Here is a 15,068-nt window from a genome sequence, read left to right as displayed (position 1 = left end):
CTTTAATATGTTCCGTTACAATACCCCCCTCGGGTAATATCATTTACAGAATGTTAATGATATTAGCCGACTAGGACAAATGTGTCAAATTGTTAAAATTTGGAAAAGTACTACTTTAATAATTTTTTTGTTTTACTATGCATAATGTGTATGTATGCAATGACCGTTACACCGTTTCAAAATGATTTTTTCCTGCAAATATTTTAGTTGTGTTGTTTCAAATGCACTTTGTGTTATGTCATTCAGTATGACAGCATAATAAAAATAATTAGTAATATATGAAAGTAAAAAAAAATGTTAATCTTTGCTCCCAGTGAGCCACATGGAAAATGATTAAAAACAGACACAAATATATCACATGCGATTTTAAGATATATCAAAAATATATGCAAATTATTTCAAAGTCAGTTCTCATTGAGTCACAGATTAATCAAGATAATGGAAGGAACATAAATATATTACATAGATGGACAGGTCATATGTCCATAAGAAAATATTGCAACTGTCTGCTCTTTTTGAGCCACATAAAAGAAAGGAAAACAAGGAACATAAATATAAGTATGGACATGATATATAAACACAAACACCAGAGAAGTCACATGTATGAATATAATATGCACTTGCAAAAAATGGAAATATTTAAAAAACTTGTCTCCCATTGAGATGCATAGTCAAGACAGTACAAGAACATATTAATACTAAAATTGGACACTTAAATTGGTCACAACATAACACAAACATCAAACTTGGTGAACATCTGATTAACTGTAGAAAATTGTACACAAATCTTATGCCTAAGAACACAATAGTCACAAAATGATGGGTCTTGCACAACAATTTTTTCATTGTCTTTTATTTGGTGCAAGTATGTCCCATATTCAACAATACAAAAGGAAAGTAATAAATGTTTGTCACCTTCTTGCCCGTTGCAAGTAAAGAAGATGTCTCAAAATTTAATATTCAATAGTGACAATATAAATATAAAAACATTCTCTCAGAGATCTGGAACTTCTCCAGGGTCTGTAGGATGAGTGGTAGTTGCTATTTGACACACCCAGTAAAAAACTTTGCTGATAACATGCTTTATGGAAAATGGGTAAGTAACTGTATTCAAACAGGGAAATGTGCTTAATCATGTTTATATGGTTTCAATTCAGTGATGTTTCTTAATCCAAATAACCTTCTTGATCTGGGAAAGATAAGTCTATACGCATTAGGATGTGGGCTTTCTTTTATTTCAAATGGACCAATGTCAATGTTTACTTTAACATATGGACAACCTAGCTCAACATCTTTGTCTATTTCTGTATTTTCAAACAATAGATCATTTTCAATTTCTTTAGTTCCTAAGTCTAATGTCTTTTTCCTAGACTTAGACACACCCCTCTCTGTTTGCAAAGCATTGAGAATTAAACATAAACCTTTGTTTTCACCTGTTCCTTTTAACACTGTGTTGTCACTTAACAAACTACTGTTTTCACTCCCTTTTTTATAAAGTCCACTACGGATTCTTGTCCACCATGTAGGATACAAGGTTGCACTTACCTTTGCTAATTCTTTCCAAAAGGCATCTTTGTTTATACAGTTTCCATAGTTGTTCCACAAAACTTCTAAAAACTTTTCCCCTTTCTCTTGAAAACACACATTTACATTCCATCCCTTTATATTTTCTTTAATATTATTATTATTACCATTCTCATAGATTAGTGTCTCATAGTTCCCAATAGGCAATAGCTTGTCCTCAGATACACATTCCCTAGTCTGCATTTCACTTACATTAACCTCATTATTACCCATGTTTGTCACACCACTTACCTTTACCTCATCATCACTTTTCAATTCTACAAATACTTTTATTTCTTCCTCCACACTCTCATCAACAACATCACTTGATTTTGGATCATTATTTAAATGTCCCTCTATTACTTCTTCCTCCTCCTCCGCAACAACCCCATCTTCAGTTTCCCCCCTATGTATCTGAATCTCAGCAATTGAGTCTTTGGCTCCATTAAACACTTCGTCATCCCCCTTCTTATCAAATAAACCCCCCAAAATAGATTCTATTTGTGGTGTGTCTGACTTGATATTAACACCAGTATCTTTTTCAGCCCAACTATGGAACTCTGCAATACCTTCAACTTCTGCACTTTCACTAACTACCTGTGCTTGAACACTGTTTTTATTAACTGTATCACTTTTACTCATAGTATCCCAAAACCTTTTATTAAATTCTAATTTATTCATTCTAACAACATAAGTGTTTTCATGGTACTTACTCTTTACATTGTATCCTCTCCTTTTCCAGTTTCGGTTATGTGTTGTCCTATCATAATATTGTCTAGCCCCAAAACTACGGACATCTAGTGGGACTGTCCACCGTTTCCCGGCTGGTTCCCTCGGTCTGTCCGTTTGTAGTTGTCGTTTTGTTCACTAGTTTCAGCAAACCCCCTTCTATCTTGTTCTCTTCCCCAATACCTACTTCTATCATTCCTGTTATCTCTCCTCCATCCTCCCTCCTGTGTATTGTTTCTGAAATCATTTTCATATCTCCTATCTCCCCTATTTGGAGCATTATTTCCAGAATTTTCAAAGTCTCTCCTCCCATAATAATCTCTATTTACATTCCTGTTCCACCCCCCATACTGGTTGTTGCCAGAGCCAAAACTTAGGTTATTTTCTCTTTCCAAGGCCCTTTCTAATCTATCTACAAATTTCAGGAACTCTTCCATTGAATCATCTGGTCCATGGACCAATTCCCACTGCAGTCTCTCTGGTAACCTTCTTTTTAAAACATCAATTTGTGTCATAATATCAAAAGAGTTATTCAAGTGAGCAAGCTTTTTCAATTGATCACTGCAAAATTTTTGCATTCCCCCTACTTTCCCTCTATACACTGGTCCATTTAGAAATTCTGACTTTAATCTGGCTTGGATGGATTGTGACCAAAATTTGCAAATAAATTTAGCTTCAAACTCTTCAAAAGTATTCCAAGAATCATTATTCTCATTTGCCCAGGATAGGGCCTCCCCTTCTAGAAACCGTTTTACTAACTTAATTTTTGTGTTATCTGACATTCCTACCACAAACATATCCTTACATTGGTGAATAAAGTCAATAGGGTGCAGATTTTCACCAGGAAAGCATTTCACTTGGATGTGCCCATACATTGTATTTTGATTGTAAATCGTTTGTTTGGACATCAATGCGTCCTCCAATTGTGTACATTTAGTGTGTATATTTTCTACTTTTGTATCTACATTAGTGGTATACAGGTTGTATTCTTGTTTAAGGTTTTCTGAAGTTTTGTCTATTCTCTGATCTAATCTTTCAACTTCAGTATCTACTCTGTTGTAGATGACAGCAATGCTGTCTGTGTTAGCTTGTATGTTTTCATTTAAACTTTCAACTTTAACTTGAAATTCTTTTCTGAAGTATATCAACTGTTCTCTAGTGTCCTTACTGAGGGTAGTTTTAATTTCCTCACACTTCTCATTGAGAACTTCTTTCAGTTTCACACTTATTTCTTCACTGGATTGTTTAAGTTGCGAGCTTATTTGAGTTGCAAACCCTGCTAGCCACTCTGTTAAGTTTAATTGTTCACCATCCCCTGGTTCAATTTTTATATTTCCTACGATCTCATCACTCTCAGGTAGAGACATGTTAACTATTAATTATTTTAAATGACAACAAAAACAAAATACCTTGCATTATGCTATGATGTCGTGATCGGTGTTCCTGTTGGTTTCTTCACTTCTATTCGGTTTTATTGAAGCTGAGGTCTTGATTGATGACTTCTGTTGACATAATCCAGACGTTAATCTTCCGAGCGGTGTGATGATGGTTTTAGGTAGTCGCACAAACACACTTTATTTATTTATTTATTTATTGACATATTTTCACTGTTGCCACGCTGCACAAATAAACTTTGTTTGGAATGCTAAGCACTAACGAAATTTATCGCTGCACTATTATCATCGATGCACGTAAAGATCCCGGACGAGCCCCCACTTTTGTAATGGTCGCCTGGTCGTAGATATTGCTAATTGCTATAATCGCACTATTTCACTCCCATTTACGGAGCTTGTTAGCACTTGATGTTAGGTTGGCGCCATTAAAATGCATTGTAGTAATCACTGCTGCTTGCTGGATCGCTGCTGTGTCTCGATGTTGATGCTGGCTCTAAATCTGGTTGTCTAGGGTTAAAAACATGAGGTCCCGTGTTTTTTATGTGCTTTTGATGATAAAGAATGAACGAAACCAACAAATATGTAAACTTCAAATATTTATTTCTCTGGTGGCCATCTTAATTCCACTGCCCACCAAAGACTATGACACAACACAACTTCCTTTACATGTTCTTTGGATTGTTTATCCACCTCAAACAATAACACACAAACACACTGTACCAAAGTGACATTCCGACTGCCTCTCGACCCTTCTTGCTGCTCGTATTTATAACATTGTCAAAGAACTACTAAAAAGAGATATAGTTTACAAGTCACATGTACATCTGTTATCATAATTTGTGCAGAAAAGTTATTAATTTGCATCGAGTGACATAATTTAACATGTTATTAAAATGACAGACAGATTTGTTGACTTGACAGAATAATTCTTTGTTACAAAAAGTCCGTTTTTTAGAAGTTTGTCAATTGACTTCTCTAATTTGCATAAATAAGTAATTAACATGAATTATTAAGAAATACATTGGTTTTCGTCTAAAACAGGATTGATTTCGTGAATACTAAGTGAAACCGCTCCTAGTGAACAAATAGGTTTCACTGGGTGATTTTTATTTAAGGAGATCCAAAATACCTAAGTTGTACACTATTTTTCGTACTTCATATTAATTATTTAAGATGAACTCAGTGTTTTTACATGATGACATTTGCTGTATCAGTGATCAAGTGATATTAACTTTTGTGTGGGTTAGTTATTCAGTATAATTTAATGGGTTGACTGTTTATGGAGACATGTTACGCAATCATTGTTAACATACACAACAACTTTTCTATAATCATAAATACTCGTTAAACTGGTTGAATTTGGAGGGTATCGCATACTTCGGTACAGTAAAGCCTTTAATATGTTCCGTTACAAACTGTAACACATTAAAGAACAATCGACAATCAAAGTTCACTGAATAACTATTTTAGAAAAATACTGATTGTACCGTGAAGCAGCTGTAATCATACAAGGTCAAGTGAAGTGTTCTAGTAGACTGGTGAAGACCTCGGCGAGAAACTGTGGGTAAGGATATCTCGAAGAGAGTTATTTTTTTATTTTTTATTTTTTGTCAGGCAACCTGCGTCATAAAAGTAATGTGGATAATATAGTAACGTTTCCGATGTTGGAACAAGTGGCACTGCAGTTTCCTTGCCCCCAGCACTACACTTCTTTACAAATCCGAGTTCTAAAATCAGTTGCTAAAATATATTCATAATGCGATTTTAAACATGGCTGTCTCACAGGAACCCCATATAAGTTTCAGCATAGGAATCACACAGTCAACTGGTTGCAAATAACTGTTTGATACATTGACCTAGGTTTCGACACCTCTAAGGATGTCTTCATCAGAATGAAGTTTTTGGAAACCTTATCAAATAATACATAGGAAATTAAGTTTGACGAAAATTATTAACTAAAATGACAATTGTCATTGCATATAAAGGTTACGTACGTAAAATTGCATTCTGAGAAAGCAGTGGTCAAAGTTTCGAGCAGATGAGCTCAAGTCAAAAAATTTAAATTAAACACGTTCAAGCCTCGTTAGGAACATCAGACTGCTCGGCGCAGTGTCTTACATTGCAGGCACGAAAACATCACAAGTTGCGCCGCCTATCGGGCGCGGACAGTGACATGTGCCAATATACGACATTATAATGGAAATAATTGAACTAAACAACAGTTAGTTATAAAAACAAAATACAAAGGGAGAGAGCTAAATCTACTTTTGAAAATACAAAAAAGTCGAGCAAATGTAGTATAACAGAGTCACCTATTAAGCTATCCAGAAATTACCGTTACATAAAACGCAGGATATTAAAGAGTATTTATACAAACAGCTGCACAGTCCAAAAGATATCTGCATGAACGTGAACATCTATGACATTCGAAGAAAAAAATGTAGCACTAGAGGCAGGAAAAAATAGTACAAAATAAAGGAACAAAATTCCACGAGTGGTGCATTTAAGCCCTTCAAAAAGTTTTTGTTACGAAATTGTAACTGTTCATTGAGGATGAAGCCATCGTTCTTAGAAAAATGCTTGAAAATCTACAGCTCTTCGAGTCTGTGGAGACTATGACCTTCCTTCTGCCTATGCAAAATGGACATTTCTTCAACACTTTTCGGCTTGTGACCGGAAATTAAAAGATGATCAGCAAACGTGGAATTATGTACATTAATGTCTCTTTTTCGCAACAGATGTTCCTTATACCCGATACTGAGAGATTTTCCAGTATCTCCAATATAATAGACAGGGCACGTATCACAATTGATTTTATAAAATCTTGAACTGTGTCTAAGAGCAACTGTGGACTTGAGACTGCAAATAAGGTAAGTTCGCATCCATGTTTTTTAACTAGACGACGACAAACTCTATAGGAAATATAGTCTAAAAATGGAATAGAAAAAACTTTTTTGTACTCGTTATTGTTAGAAACAACACTGATGCCTAAAGTAGTCACTTTAGCGTCAGTTTTAACTATGAAGATTTTTCAACTAACGAGCGATCGTAGCCGTTATTAACTGCAATAGTTTTTGTTAAATTCATCTCTTCATCGAGTTTGTCAGGTGACAAAGGTATAGAAACTGTACGATGAATGGCTGAATGGGAAAACGCTTTTTTAGGGGAATGAGGATGCACTGAACTAGCGGGCACAACCTGATCTGTATTAGGTCAGCATAACTAGCTAGCGCAACAGAAATGCATAGAACAGGAAAGGTGCTATCTCCTTCATTGAGGTTTTGGTGGTTTTGCCGAATAGATGACCATCAGCAGCGCGCTGCCACACGCCCGCTGCTATGTTGTATAAATTGGCGTTGATTCGGTAGCAGAAACATTCACAGTCCAGCAGCTGCAGCCGCAGGTTTTAGTCCAGCCGGCGTACCTGCTTCCTGCACTAAGACCACCCACTGGACTTCGTGCCACCAACGCAGTGGACCTGCCTTTCCTCTCCAACAGCAGCCAGACACCTGTCAAAAGGCAGTGGGCCTCTTCCTAGGCACAACAGCCGTCTTCAAATAACACGGTGAGTGCAGCTCTTGCCACTTGTCTCGGTTGCACGGGTGCGGTCTTTCATTAAAGAAGATTGCAAGATTCCAGTATGCTCCACTGACTTCAGTTCAAAAAATGGCTCTGAGCACTATGGGACTTAACATCTGTGGTCATCAGTCCCCTAGAACTTAGAACTACTTAAACCTAACTAACCTAAGGACATCACACACATCCATGCCCGAGGCAGGATTCGAACCTGCGACCGTAGAAGTCGCGCGGTTCCGGACTGAGCGTCTAGAACCGCTAGACCACCGCGGCCGGCACTGACTTCAGTGCTGTGGCTCACGTAGCTTAGCTGCGGACCTGACCGAAAATGCGGACATCAACAAAGCAAGGCACCAGCACATATTGTAGCCTGTTTGACTGGCTACCGGTCTACCCCTGTGAGGCTGGGGCGTGTTTGCCTCACCATCGCGCCCCAGAACCAATGTATAAATTGGAAATAAAGAGTTAATTTTGACAGCAGCTTTTTCCTGGGCCTCACTGGCTTGTCATTCAGTCTCGGCCAAGTGGCCTTTTGACAACGCAGCCGCCCCACACCGCCCCAGAGGTCGGCTGCAAAGTGTTGTCAGAAGTACTGACGTCGCGTTCAGTGGGCAGCACAGGTTGTGTCAGTCACGCAGTGTCAACGTGGTGGTACGAGTGGAGAAACTGTTACTTTTTATTTGTTTGGCAAGCATGGGATATAAGAGGGAGTGTCATCATAACTTTATAGTTACTTTGTTTGGCTCAGAATAGCCGGCTGATGTCTCTGAATTTTGTGGCAACTGTAAAGAGCAGTGCCAACGGGGTTACTGCAGTAGTAACATCACTTCCCGTCAGATCACTGAAGTTAAGCACTGTCAAGTTTGGTTAGCACTTGGATGCGTCACCGTCCAGGGCTAACAAGTACTATTGGCAAGCAGGATGCACTCAGCCCTTGTGAGGTCAATTACGGAGCTGCTGGCCTGAGATGTAGTGGCACCGGTCATGAAAGCTTACAACGGCCAGGAGGGCAGTGTGCTGACCACATGCCCCGCCTGATCTGCTTCCAATGACGTCTATAGGCTGAGAATGACAAAGCGTTTGGTCGGTACCATTGGGCCTTCCGAGGCTTATTCAGAAGAGTTTAGTTTTTAGTTTTAGTAAACAGCAGTATTTAGATTCTGTGACGAGTCTGCAGTGTAATCTGCTTGGGCATTTCGTACTGTGTGCTGAATCTGTATCTGTAACTTATTTAATATACCAGTGTTTTGGAAACGTTGCGACGTAGTGTAGAGAATCTAGATGTTTGAAAATAAGATGGAAGGTATATCTGTTTTCTTTTTGTCAGTTCGTAATTATTGTGTAATTATATTGTATATGAATGAATGATAAAGATATTACAATGGCAGAGTCGCAGAGGCAAAGTGTCGCTGGGCTGGAGGCAGTGCAGGCAGTAGTTAATGATGCAGCGCAATGGAGAGCAGAAAATACGGTCTTGCATAATGAGCTTGCAGCTAGAGATGAGGAGTTAGCGTTGCTCAGGGCACCGAGCCTTGTTATAAATCCAGCTGCTGCAAACTTAGTCTCTTTTCTGGAAGGTCATCTAAATATGTCATGTTTGTGGAGGACCTGACTGCGTCAACGATTGTTGAAAGTTGGTCATGTAACCAGTTACTGCAGGTAGAGAGTTACGGTTAGAAAATTACGGTTAGTGAAAGAGGCAAAGACTTTTGTGAGATGCACGAAAGAGTTGATTGTGGCGGAGACGTTCGAGCAATTGAGACAGGAGATGCGCTCCTGCAGTGGCATAAGAAGCAGAATAGCGGGAGACGTTTGGGAGCAGTTGAGCGCTATTGCGAAGAGGCAAGAGGACGATGTGGAAAATTTTGCGAACAGAAAAAGAAAGCTGAATGTTCGAACGTATGAACTAAAACAGAATCATGAAGCGAATCAAGTTTTGCTGCAGGAGGCTGAGCAGAGGGGATTGCCACCAGATGTGTCGAGAAGGGTGCACACGGAGGTGCCTAGGGCTATCCATTTGGTGGTGATGTTAGAGATGGGGTTTGAAAAGTTCGATATGTCGACAGGTGTGAGGGACAGGTGTGGTATTTTCTCTTGTTCTCTGCAAATGCGAGGTGTTACAACTGTGAGTGCACAGGGCATGTGCAGAAGCAGTGCAGCCAGCCTAGGTGGAGTAGGGGTGGTATGTGTTCAAATGGATCAAATAGCTCTAAGCACTATGGGACTTAACGTCTGACGTTCAAAATGGTTCAAATTGCTCTGAGCACTATGGGACTCAACATCTTAGGTCATAAGTCCCCTAGAACTTAGAACTACTTAAACCTAACTAACCTAAGGACATCACACACACCCATGCCCGAGGCAGGATTCGAACCTGCGACCGTAGCAGTCCCGCGGTTCCGGACTGCAGCGCCAGAACCGCTAGACCACCGCGGCCGGCTAACATCTGAGGTCATCAGTCCCCTAGACTTAGAACTACTTAAACCTAACTAACCTAAGGACATCACACACATCCACGCCCGAGGCAGGATCGAACCTACGACCGTAGCAGCAGCGCGGTTCCGGACTGAAGCGCCTAGAACCGCTCGGTTACAGCGGCCGGCCGGTGGTATGTGTCATCGACAGCAATACGGTAATTGTAGTAGGGGGTTGTGGCGTCGCAACTAGTGCGCGATCGCCCATTTGTCTATTAAAAGCTTTACTTCAGAATGTATGTGGGCTGCAATGTAAGCCGGTAGAGTATTATACGGTCAGTAACGGACGAGTTGTGTCCTCGAGACTGACGTCACGACCATCTGTTGCAGCTGTGCGTGTGAAAGCAGTGGAGTAGCGCTGGCAGGCCACTTACATTATACGAAACTAAAAATATTAATAACTAATAAAGGAATAACCTGAGTAACGTCATATTTGATGTACATCTTTCTGTTGTGAAAACAAACAATCTGTCAAAGTCTGAGATCAAAAATAGTTGTATTCTGGAAGTTAGTAAAATTTTAAAAAAAGTAATTTTCCGACAGTCACGAATTTAAATAAATACAGCGATGTAATAGTTCACCTTCAGTCACTATGTACGATGATCTGATAACATTTTCAGTGTTCATATATAAATTTGGAAAGTTTTTAGTTTCAGAAAACCTCTGTAACCTTTCTATAACAATAATTTCAAGAATTCTAAGTAAATATGTGTATTGTGTGTTAGGGTGTGTGTGAATGAGAATGCGTTCGTGAGAGTGTGTGGGACGTTCGGCATTATAAAAATCATTCATGTAATTCTCTACAGGAACTGGCAAGTGTTCCAACTCTGTAACGTGGGAACGAATCCACTAGTGGTTCCCCTACTAGTGAATGTCGGATGCCCAAGTATGTATGCTTATGTATAATACAGCCAGAATATTGGCGACTACATAATAAATTTCCAGATGTAGAGTAAAGTTTATAGTTCATTTTGTTTTGTTTATTTAATTAGAGAGTTTTGTGTTATTATTTGATGACGTCAATGAGCCTAGAGAAGTGGTTGGTGCTTGCTAGATTTTGGCGCGAGCCGCGCCCTAGAAATGAGTTCTCGGTGGTCGTAAGTGCTGACAGCCAATGAGAAGCGAGACGATTGGCCACCTAGCGAGGAGATATAGTTTTGAGTGTGGGAGAGTGAGAGGGAGTCGCGAGCTAGCTTTGATTGGAGGCGGCCTCCGGCGTGTAGCTATGAGGTTACAGTATCCTCGACACTGCTCTTCTGTGATCTCGTATGTAGCTGCAGTCAGGAGTTTACGTGCGAAGATCTACCGCTGTAAAGAGGTAGGTGAACAAAAATTATAACAGAAATTGCATTGCAGCAGCAACGTATAATCCATCGCAATTGGTGCATCGCACGCACGCACATAAAAAAAAAAAAAATCCGTCGCAGGGTGGACATGAAGGAATCAACTAGCCGTTAAATACAAGAGGGAACCAAATATCCGCCTAGAAGCGTTCGTGTTAAAATTAGATTAAACAAGTGTGTATTCATAGGCATAATGTGCAATAGTGGGTTGGTGAAGGGAAGGCAGCATACTTTTTATTAGACACAGGGCTACATGTGTTGGTTGCCAGAAGGGACCTTGTGGGTCAGAGCCAATCGAGCCCACCACGCTATAGATTGCATGGTGTTCATAACAATAATATAAAGCCATTGGGGTTAGGTGAAATACATTTTGGGTGGAGGCAGTGGGGTTTAAACAGTGTGTGGATATAGTGCCTCATGAAAGCGAGGGTTATAGCGTGGCCCTGGGATTAGAGTTTTTCCATCAACATTATACCCTAATTGACTTCTAGCGATGTGTGGTGTAGATTAGAAGTAACACATGCCAGTTAGGAGAAGCTATCGTTATTGTAGATCTGCTGCAAGATATGTTCATCATAGTGGGCAATCCGTGTAAAATTGTGTACAAATACATTAATGCTTGATGTGCTTGGGTAAGTGTAGAGCCAGACTTACCCGTCGATATTTTATGCATAACATAAGTCTGGAAGGGAACGATGTATTAGAGTCAGCAAGTTATTAGGCTAAAAGGAGTATTGTATGTAGAAAGGAGAATGATAGCGGGAAGGTAGCGCCCATTAATATTGACAGTTTTGGCGCTGAAGAAGTAAAGTTGACAAAGGTGATGTTGATAGCGACATTCCAGAAGAGAATTGCTGCACAGAAGGTGTAAGCCATAAAGAACCACAGGACGCCGCTAAGACTGCATTATGCAAGAAAGTGGAGCATCTAAAGGGAGTGGAGAGAACTCAGATGAAGGAACTATTTGTGGTATTTGAGGATTTGTGTTTTCCTTAGGGGCTATTGGCTGTGACGCCCGTTACACAACACAGAATACCGATAGGAAATGAAGCACTGGTGTACCATATACCACATAGATTACCTTAGTATTTGCAACCGATTCTGGAGGAGTTTATTAACCAGGAGTTGGCTTCTGGGGTAATAGAAAGAAGTGATGATCCATGGGGAGCAGGAATTCTGAGTGTGCCGAAAAAGTCTACAGATGGTTCCATGCAATAAAGGTTTTTGCTGTAATTACTGCCATCTTAACAGCAAGACTGAAGTAGATGCATATCCCATGCCCAGCATGACAGAGACCTTTGATAACTTGGAGAAATGGCAGATTTTATCTCACATGGATTTAAAAAAGTGGATACCATCGGTTGGAGGTGATTCCAGAGTACCAACCAAAGACTTTTTTCCTTCCCATGGGCCATTATCAGTATTGGAGGATGCCATTCGGGCTGAAGGATGCTCCTGAAACATGGACGGAGAGTTGAAGCGACTGAAGTGTCGCCAGTGTCTAGTTTACCTGAATGATATACTTGTTTTCTCAAATGACTTGGAAGAACATAGACAAGGTTTGAGAGAACTATTTAAAAGATTGTGGGCTGCATATCTGATGCTGTATGTGGAGAAGTGTCATTTTGTGTTGAAGAAAGTAAGTTACTTAGAACATGTGAGTAGTAAAGATGGAGTGAGAATGGATCCAAGACTGGTACAGACAATGAGATATTTTCCAGTGTCGAAGATGAGTAAAGAACTACAGTCAGTCTTGGAAATCTTAAACTACTACGGGACGTTTTTAGGGGTTTCTTGATATAGTGTGGTAACTCACGCAACTGTTGAAATAGGATGCAAAATGTGTGTGGACTGTGGAGTGTCAGGGGGTGTAGAAGAGCTGAAGAGCAGTTTGATGTTTATATCAAGTTATTTTCCACACTTATACGTCTACAACACATGATTGTGAAATCTAAGGTAAGTGCCAGGCGATTGACAACAGTTATCGCAAATGATTGGAACCTAGCTGAAGTAAAGTACAAAACGATGTAAGGCTCATATGAATTATTTTACCTCATCTATGATGCTTATCAAATGTCGCAATGCATGCCTTTCACTTTCTAGTTGAGATTACTTAAATTTTTACTGCATGTCTGGCACCGTTTTCTAACACTGCCTTGTGACTTATTGTAAAGAGGACTTGCTGGTGTATAAAGCACAGTCGGCCTGTTTTCATCATCTTGAATTTTTAATATTGCTCTGTGATAGACTCGAGATAAGGACGGGGAGCTGGGTAAGGGGTGAGAGTTGATATGTACATCTGTCACAGTTTTTATGTATCATTTTAATACTAGGCTCTGATTGGTTCGAAAGAGGAGGGGATATAAAGCACACAATTGGACTATTTCCAACATTCTTAATTTTCAATACTGCACTGTAATTGGTGGAAAACAGGCAGAAAGGGGGAGAGGACTTTTAATTTCTCATTAACCCAACTGGGCTTTTTCTGCCCCCTTGGCTCCTTCATTTTTAATACTTCACTGTAGTTGGCTGGAGGTAAGGAGGGAGAAGGGGAAAGGATGTTGACGTCACTGACAAAGAGGTTGACCATGACTTCAAAGTCATCGATGATGTCGTACATGACCGTCAGAATGACGTGATAATCTGAAGTTGAATGATCACGTTCAAGGTCAAAATGCACCAGAGTGCCCAGGTAATATGACTGTGGTGTCACCGCAAGGCACCACACTTGCTAGGTTGGAGGCTTCAAATCGGCCGCGGGTCGTCAGTACACGTAGGACTCGCGAGTCGCCACTGTCGACGCTAGCAGACCGAGAACCACCACTCGGCCGGTCTTACGAGACAAGCTAGCGCACTGGCCAGTTCTACAGCCGACTTTAATAGGAATGGTTCACTTATTATAGCTTCAGAAATCTCATTTGCAAAGACGCTAGTTAGCATAGTCCTCGGTTGTCAGCAGCTACGACCTAGCCAGGCGCCACATACAGTTTATACATTGACAATTGATCTATATGTGTGAAGCAATCAGAATTGTAAAGAAGTATTCGCAGTTCATTCTATAATTGCACTTGTAAATATTATTGTACAAAGTCAAGATCAACGTTCATCGCTGATGCTGATTTAAAGCTAAGTATTTAATCGTATTCCTGTCTACTAACTTTCCAATCACCTAAGATGTTCCAGATACATCACGTCGAGTATAGTTCATTGATCCTCATGTCAGCCTGCGTGATCAACGCGTGCAGTTAATGGCCACACCTCGTGGTCAGACTAAGAGTCAAATTGCGTGACGCAGCCGGGTCACCCTTTTTCCATGAGGCCCATAGTTCCGCTTCATGCATAACAATAACTGTAAGGATTCTAGCTGTCTCAAATAATACTGACGTATACTATTTGTGAACAAGCACAACAAGAGAAAATCGCCCAACAAAAACCTTTTTTACAAAATGATCCTCAAAGTTAAAATGTTTGAAGGAAACACAGTTACAAAGGTAATGATCTACTAATCCTGATGAAAAAGTCACTATCTAAGGTAAACAATGAACAGCAAACATAAATACTATATCAATGTCGATCATAGGCAACTTTACAGTGTTACACCACATAAAAAATTAAACATATCGTGCGCATATTAGATGCAATTTGAACAAAAACTAGGAAAACTAGTAACAACTTTATCAGAGAATAGTTTTATCTTGTATCATTGACTAGTTATACAAGAAATTTAGTGGTAACAGCAACAACAAAAATGAGACGGGTGCTCTACCTGTTGGAATACACAAAAAAATTACAGTCGCCTATAATTAGTTTTCTCTGTCAAGTTAATTTAGACACACAAGTGTAACTATGTTATCTTTTATTACTTTTAATTTGTAGATCTATATAACTGCATGTACTTGAATACCTCGTGCCGGCTCTTGCTTCAGCCAGCGCGATTGCGTGCAGAGATCATTTATGTTATGGTTTTGAATTAGCATTACTGAGGTTAG

This window comes from Schistocerca cancellata, chromosome 1 (assembly GCF_023864275.1).
Source record: "Schistocerca cancellata isolate TAMUIC-IGC-003103 chromosome 1, iqSchCanc2.1, whole genome shotgun sequence".
NCBI lineage: Eukaryota > Metazoa > Arthropoda > Insecta > Orthoptera > Acrididae > Schistocerca > Schistocerca cancellata.
This window is presented reverse-complemented; position numbering follows the sequence as displayed.